Here is a 7,044-nt window from a genome sequence, read left to right as displayed (position 1 = left end):
GGAAAACCTAGAGTCTCACTAACTAAGACTTGTCTCTCATCTGGTCATGCACCCCTTAAGACATCTCCATGCATTTCTTACATTTCATGAAACATAATTTAATACAAGATATCCAAGCCAGCACCCACATTTTGCAGATAAAAAGTCTGTGGGTCCAAATGGCCTAGTCAGTAATGAATGGAAACTTGGGGCTATAATCCTCAGCTTCACCGTTAGCAATTCCTAATATGGAGACTGTTCATGTAGTGCCTTCTAACAAAGAGCACTCTTGAGTACACTCCTTTATTTTCTGGTTCATTAGAAGGTTACTGCTAGCATAGGAACAGATGAGGAAAGCTGCATGCAAGGTCAAAATACAGCAGATGCACAGTCAGCCTTGCACCTACAGCCAGGTAGGTCAGGAGAAGGAGGTAGGTTGTTCACTCACTATACAACCATTAGCCATCTGCCGTGTGCCAATACTAAAACTAAGCTGCTCCATCATGTTTTAAATACCAATTTTTTTTTCACTACTGGGGATGGAACCCAGGGGCATTGTACCTCCAAGCTATACCCCCATTCCTATATTTTAGTCTTGTTATTTTTTGAAGCAGGGTCTCGTCTCACTGAGTAGCTGAGGCTGTCCACAAACCATAATCCTCTGGTCTTTGGCCTCCCAAATACTAAGATTACAAATGTGCTCCACCATGCCCGGCTCCCAAATTTGTTTATAAAATGCCGAAATGGTGCAGTTCTAATGTTTCTACGGGAATTTTTTGGGTTGTACAGAAAAGGGACATAATTTCTATTTCCACAGATTGTGTTCTGCAATCTAGATGCTAAAGCAATCTTTTTTTAAAATACTTTTATTGATGCAGTCTCACATCAAAATTTAGTTAATAGTGATAGTGATATATATGCACACAGCACTTGCTGGGTTCCCCCTCCTCCCAGCTTCCTTCTCACCCCCCCTTCCCTACATAGGATATTGAAATTTGCATTGGCCTTCTCACATACAGTACATAATGTAGATAGAAGCGCACCATTCATTGATTCTCTATGTAGTAGTCTTAATCATTCTCTCTCCCTGTCTCTCTCTCTCTCAAACACACACACACACACACACACACACACACACACACACACACACACACCTCATATAGGCTTAAACACTAGCATTAAAAAAAGAAATTGCTCAAATGGGTAAGAGAGAAAACTTCCTCAGAATATTATACATCTGATACATCAGTTATAGACAGGTAAAAAAATAGGAATCCCAAACTAGAGAGGTTTTCCCATGCTCAACATAAGATATTTTCATGTTTTATTTTTCACATTAGTAGATTTCAGTGTGAAAAGTATCACTTCTGTCCTAATAAATTAAAAGTATCCAAATATTTAAGATAATAAAAGTCAATTAGAAGCACTTCAAAATTATATACAAAACTGCTCAAATTTACTGAAAGAATACAGTTAGTTCATTTTTGAATGTGGGAAAAGTTTATTTGAGTAAAATAAGAAAGCCCCTAAGGGATCAAATGTAAATACGCCCGGAAATAATACTTTAGAAAAAAGGAAATGTTTGACCCAGTGGGAGAAACTGGAATCTAATTTATGTTGCAAAAATATAAACCAAGGCTAAAATGCAATGTGGTTAGTTATGAAGTAACTGTAGAAAAACAAATTAGCAGAAAAATCCTGAAAGCACAAATGATGTGGTGAAGGGAACAATTTTTAGTACACATTACAAAATAAGCAAAAAAATCAAATGGAAAATGACAATTAAGAAACAAATGAAAACAAATACTATTAAAGTAAATTATAATTTTACTAATGATTAAAATGAGTTTGACAATATGTAGGAGTTAGTAATTATATCTCCTGCAAACTTTGTTTAAATAATGTTTATTGTAATGAGTCTTTAAGTTATAAACTTCATTTTGAATGTTTTATTTTATTCATAAATGAAAGAATAATAGCTTTTCCCCTAATACTGGGCCTAATTAAAGATTGGTTGTACAGAAGCTATTTCAAATTTCTCAGGCAGTCTCACCAAGTAGAAATAATAGTAATATTTTTCAGACTTTCAAGTAACTTTCCTAAAATTTCTTAAGTTGAAAAGTTTTGCTTTTATTTCTCTTTGCTTTCCACAGTATTTGTTTCCTCTATATTTAGGATGATGAACTTTTGCTGGAATATGTTTCCATTCTGTTATTCTTTTCTTTCAAATCAAAATAAAGAAGCAGACCCGACTTGGTACCCTTGAACATTTCACACGATATAGTATAATTAAATGGCATTTAATGCAGTAGTGTGTTCCAGATATTAGCTGCAATCAACTCAAGATAATGAAAAATTAACTTCTCATCCTCAAAAGAAAAAGGTCAGTAGTGCTAACTTGGGACCAGTTCAAATGTATTGTATCATACCCTTCTGTGGCAATGTTTTCTAAAGTATGTTTTGTGAATTTAGAATAGGCTAGAAGAAATTTCTTTATTAATTAGTTCTCAATCAATATTTATTGAAAATCTACCTCTCAATTACAATCCTGTGGGTTATACAAAGATGGGTCAGATGGTTTATGGAGACAAATGTGTGTTCTCATGCTCTATTACAAAATGGACAAAGATGTGTTTGAAGATAGACCTAGATAAAGGTCTGTGAAAAAATATTTTCTCCCTAAGCCTGATTTTTTTTTTCATTTTTGTAACACTCCTTTGGCTAAGGCCTGTGTCTCCTATGTTGCTGATAAATTCTTTTTGCAATGCCCTTTAGACAATGAGAAATTTACAGGGTTGGCAATCTTCCAGCTTCTTTTTCCCCGAGGCATTAGTAGCAAGAGAAGGAGAATTAAACATTCTAGTCTGTCTGATTTTCAGCCAATGACCTCTGTTCTCTGAAAACAGGGAAATGCATAACCCTGATCTGTTAATTGGCCTTATTCCCCTAAGTTATTCATGGGAAGAAATGTTTTCCTCTTTCATAGTAATAAAAAGCTCATATCTCAAATGCTTTCTAACCATTATCATTCCAGAATGTGAATGTTCATACCATTAACTGAGTAAAAAGCAGATATGATCTGGGATCTTACTCTTCACATATTGTCTTTGTTTTATTTTATAATTAGCGCATACAATAAAAGATTTCAGATCTCCAGATATATACTGGAGATCATTCTTCATGTAGAGGACTCAGTTAAGACAAATGAGGAACTTGGCGCAAAATTTGAGGGGTTTCTGAAAAGCTCAATAACCAAGAAAAATACTGCATAGTTCAGTATTTATAAAAATAAAAATTAACAGAAAATTTATAATGAACTAAAGATCATAACTTTAGATAAAGTCAAATCAACATGGCTGATTTTTTCTTTTGCCTCAAGCTGTGAATCAGCACGACATGAAAGTCTTCTCCGAATCTTCATTGTCAGTGACTGTGTTGCACTGATCACTCCTTTAAGATTCATTTGTTTGGTTTATGACAGGTTAACAGACTTGTCATGACACAGTTACTTAGGCAACTTTTGTTAATTGGTCACTAAATTAGTTTGCTTTAAACTTACAGAATTGATAAATCATTCTAATGGCATATAGAGTTCACCATAATAATGGTTCTATCTTTCCCAAATTTTCAGTTTTCCATTTGTCATTATAGTCTTTTAGTGGTTTTACTTCTTATACAAATGTTGTCTTAAATTCTTGGAGATTATTTTTACTATATTTTATAACAGATCATTGACTACCTTCCTGACAAAACTATGCTTCCTCATGTCCTCCCCAGGGCTTCATAAACACACAGTAGAAACAACACATGATACATTAAAAATTTCAAACCCTAATTATAGACATGTTTCAATTGTCTCAAAAATAATTTACTATAATTTTTTGGAATTTACTATTTTTTACCATAAGAGACACATTAATTTCTTTGTTATTTCAAAATAGATGATTGTAGCTTAGCAGTGAAAGAAATATACCACCACTAGAGTAACTGGAATTTATAATGTTAAACATCCCAGTTCCCTTTATTCCTCACTAACATTCTGAATGGATCAATGTTATTTAAATCAGAGACAAATATAGAGTATCATACCTCTTCCGGTGGAGAGTGAGAACTTCGTTCTCCTGGGGTAATTGTGCCCATTAATCCTTTATGTATTTTGTGATTTTGTTACAATAAATTTTTACTTTTAAATATGCTATAAATGAAAAATACTACTATATTAACTTTAGATATATAATTTTGTCTTAGAGTAATTAAAAGTAATAAAAAGTCTATTATAATTACTTTTAATAATTTGCAGAGATCTCCGTTTCTTTATATATACTTTACTTCTGCCTAATGTTATTGTTTATCTCTAAAGAACTTAATCTAAATTTTCTTGTAAGCTATTATGCTCATAATAAGTCTTGGTTTTTGTCTGGAAGAGATGTTATTTCTATTTCTTTATTAAAAAAAACATTGGGCCGGGCATGGTGACACACGTTTGTAATCCCCATGCTTGGGAAGCAGAGACAGGAGGATCGTGCAGGTTCAAAGCCAGTCACACACATGTTCTCTCTACATGTGAAATCTAAAAAGTTTGAACTCATGGGAGCAGAGAGTAAAGACTGCTTTTCAGGGACTGAAAGTTGCCCCAGGACTCTGGCACATGTTAAATAAAGAATACAACATTTTAATTAGACAGGAGAAATAATTCCAAAGATTTAATGTACAACATAATAACTATAGCTAATAACTATGTATTTTATACTTGAAAATTGCTAAGAGAGTAAATATTAAGTATTCTCACCAGAGGGGGAAAAAGTATGTGAGGTAATGTATATATTATTTAATGAACCATATATATATTTTAATGAAACATTCAGCCTTATATATAGGTTTCAAAGTATCATGTTGTATATTATAAATATAAACAATTTTTGTCAACTTAAAAATGAAAAAAATAAAAAGAACTTGTGTAGTAATTTAGAAGCATTTCTCCACATCTCTTCATAACTTCAATTAACAGAGCAATGTGTTCTCAGAAAATAAAAATTGGGTATTGATTCCAGTCACCTTTTATGCAAATCCTACTCTGGCAGAAATTCTTTTGTGCAGGAATATTTGTATAAATTTTGAGATCAGAAAAGTTTCTACTTTATTTTTTCCTTGATCACTTCAATCAGATCTTAAAAGAGGAAATTATAAACCATTTTCTGCTATATTCCTAGAAATGTGTGCGACTGATTAAAAAAGAGAATGCAAAGAAAAAAAACAGTTATTTCCATGAAAAAGAAACTAACAATTACAAGAAAAAGTGTACTGTCTTTTGCACAGTTTAGAATCTATGGACACCAACATAAATAAGATTAAATATATTTTTGTAATTTAACTTTAATTTTTTAAAATTTGGATAATTATTAGGAAACATTTTAATTATAAATTTATAGATTAGTGAGAATAATTTATACATAGTGAGAAGAAATAAACAAAATTATTACTGTAGGGTAGTCATTGTTATTTGATCTGTTCATGTATACCTTCAACCTTTGCTTTTACCACCTTCAATTTGTCACTCTTCCTCTCCAAATTAACAGCATATTCTGAATATTTTCCTGGAAGCATTAGGTTTCATAAAAATGCTTTCAGATTTTCTATTTGCTATAGCTGTATTTTATTTTAAGCTATCAAAATAGAATTTATTATAAATTTTTCCACCCCCACATCAATAAAATAGTGCTTTTGGAATCTGTTTGTCAAGTAAACATTTGATTATTTGTACTGGAAAATAAAAAGCAAATTTTCAGACTCTTATTTATACACATGAATGAATTATAACCATATGGGAAATCAAAATTATCTTGCAAGATACCTGAATGCTTATCTTTAAAAGTAATTCTGTAGTTTGAGTATTACATTTTATGAGCTCACATTAATTAAATAACTGCTCTGTTTTTGTTCATTGGCAGTACTGGGATTGAGCATAGGGCCTCACACATGCTAAGTAAGTACTGTACCACTGAGCTACCCCAGCCCTCATATTACCTAAATAAAACAATTTTATGTCAACACTTATTCCTCTTGTTAAAAACTGTATCTCCACATGGACCTTTATAAAAGTAAGACCAATTTATAAACTCAAAAGCAATATATAAAACTGATTGTCTTTCATAGCCTTATCAATACCGGGGACGATAAAATACTCTATCTTACAAAAGGGTAAAAATGAAATTTCATTAACTGTTTTCTGTTTTTCTGATCACAAATTAAAATGGATATTTTTAAATTATGAAGTACATATTCAATTTTTATGATATTTTTGAGCTATTTATTTTCTTAATACTTTTTGTAAGACACAAAGGGTAAACTTTTATACAGTCTTTAAACTTGTGAGTCTGTTTTCTGCTTTCTGACTTCTGGTACTTGTGTCATGCTGCGGAGGTCATTCTATACACTACAATTTAAAATATCACCTAAACTCTCTCAGCATATTTTAATCTTTGATATATATTTTTATTTATATCTTCAATAAATAAATGATAAATCCATTAGAAATTTATTATATATGATTAATTTATAATGTGTAATGTTGGGACATGACTTTCCACAGCCTTTCTTCTAAGTTTTTTAAATGTACCACACACTGTCATTATCTGGAGTCACCCTCAGGCAATATCCAACTGTAACTCAATAGCCATCCACCAACCTTTGCCCAGCCCTCCCTCCTGCCCTCCTGCCCTCCTTTCCACAGCCTCTTATAAGTTTTATCACTTTCCCAAGACCACCCTGACTCCAATCTGAACTAACTGGTCTTTTTACTCTCTTTTTAGTGGCCCACTAAGAAAGAATAAGAGGAAATTTTATAAGATGGAACTCAGGTCCTGTCCTTCCTTTCGTAATCTGGAGGGATGATTTTCTGGCTTGCTATCAATTAAGATCGTTTTTTACCAATTGGCTCCCAGAGCCTAGACTTCAAACAAACACAGAGGTATATATTTCCCCATCATCTTAGCTCTCCAGTAGCTTCCAAGACTAATAGTTTTGTTTCATGCCCTGGATGATCACATCACCCAGTTTCTGGCCCCA

Source organism: Muscardinus avellanarius, assembly GCF_963383645.1.
Source record: "Muscardinus avellanarius genome assembly, chromosome: 8".
Taxonomy (NCBI): domain Eukaryota; kingdom Metazoa; phylum Chordata; class Mammalia; order Rodentia; family Gliridae; genus Muscardinus; species Muscardinus avellanarius.
The sequence above is the reverse complement of the archived record's forward strand: the minus strand, read 5'-3'. Positions refer to the sequence as shown.